Source organism: Eimeria mitis, genomic scaffold, assembly GCF_000499745.2.
Source record: "Eimeria mitis Houghton genomic scaffold, Emh_scaff1504, whole genome shotgun sequence".
NCBI lineage: Eukaryota > Apicomplexa > Conoidasida > Eucoccidiorida > Eimeriidae > Eimeria > Eimeria mitis.
The window spans coordinates 5,403-5,657 of NW_013569540.1; positions in this window are offsets into that span (position 1 = coordinate 5,403).

Below are 255 nucleotides of genomic sequence, written 5' to 3' on the forward strand. Positions count from 1 at the left end.
CAGCAGCAGCAGCAGCAGCAGCAGCAGCAGCAGCGGGAGTAACAAGGGGACAAAGGCAATGGATCAGCAGGAGCATCTCCTCTTGTATCTGCTGCTGCTGCTGCTGCTGCTGCTGCAACCCCACAGATGTCCAGCAGCCGCCTTATTCCCCCATTGCAGACACAAAGACAGCAGCAGCAGCATCGGCAGCAGCAGCAGCAGCAGCAGCAGCAAAGGCTACTTAGGCCGCCAGAGACCATGCGGGTTTCTGGCTGT